Source organism: Cynoglossus semilaevis, chromosome Z (genome assembly GCF_000523025.1).
Source record: "Cynoglossus semilaevis isolate Cse_v1.0 chromosome Z, Cse_v1.0, whole genome shotgun sequence".
Taxonomy (NCBI): domain Eukaryota; kingdom Metazoa; phylum Chordata; class Actinopteri; order Pleuronectiformes; family Cynoglossidae; genus Cynoglossus; species Cynoglossus semilaevis.
In genome coordinates, this window is record NC_024328.1 from 15906858 (window position 1) to 15907422 (window position 565).

The following is a 565-nucleotide window of genomic DNA, read 5'->3' on the forward strand; positions in this document are numbered from 1 at the left end:
AAGGCTAGAAATAAAGAAGAGTGTGTCACCAGCGAAAAAGTGTCCAGTGTGAACATTGTGCTTCACATGTCAGAATCAACAGAATCTTTAAATTTCATAATCTAATCATAATCAATAACAGGAAAGAAAAAAACAAATCTCATTTTTTTGTACATGGACTGGTTGTCTATGTTATAAAAAAGGCTATTTCTACAGTTATTTATAAAGTAGGTAAAGGTTTTTCTGCTGATGAACTGATCTAAGTCACTTTTTACAGGACTACTTCAATAGTGTAGTAGTGCTGTCACTTTGCCAGCCTGTTACCAAATGTTACTGTCAGTTGTATGTGGATGACATTCATATTTGCTGTTGACATTGATTTCATATATTCCCTTTTCTCTAAACGTCCTGTCATTTGAAATTTGACATTTTAGAGATTAAAAGGACTTTCACTGATGTTTGAAACTATAGGATCAAGAGGGAAATTATGTAATAAAGAGTAAAATGTAGCCTTAATTGACTTTGACATACAGTACATGCTGTATATGGAATTACTTCTAAATCCAGTGTTTTTAATCTTTTCCCA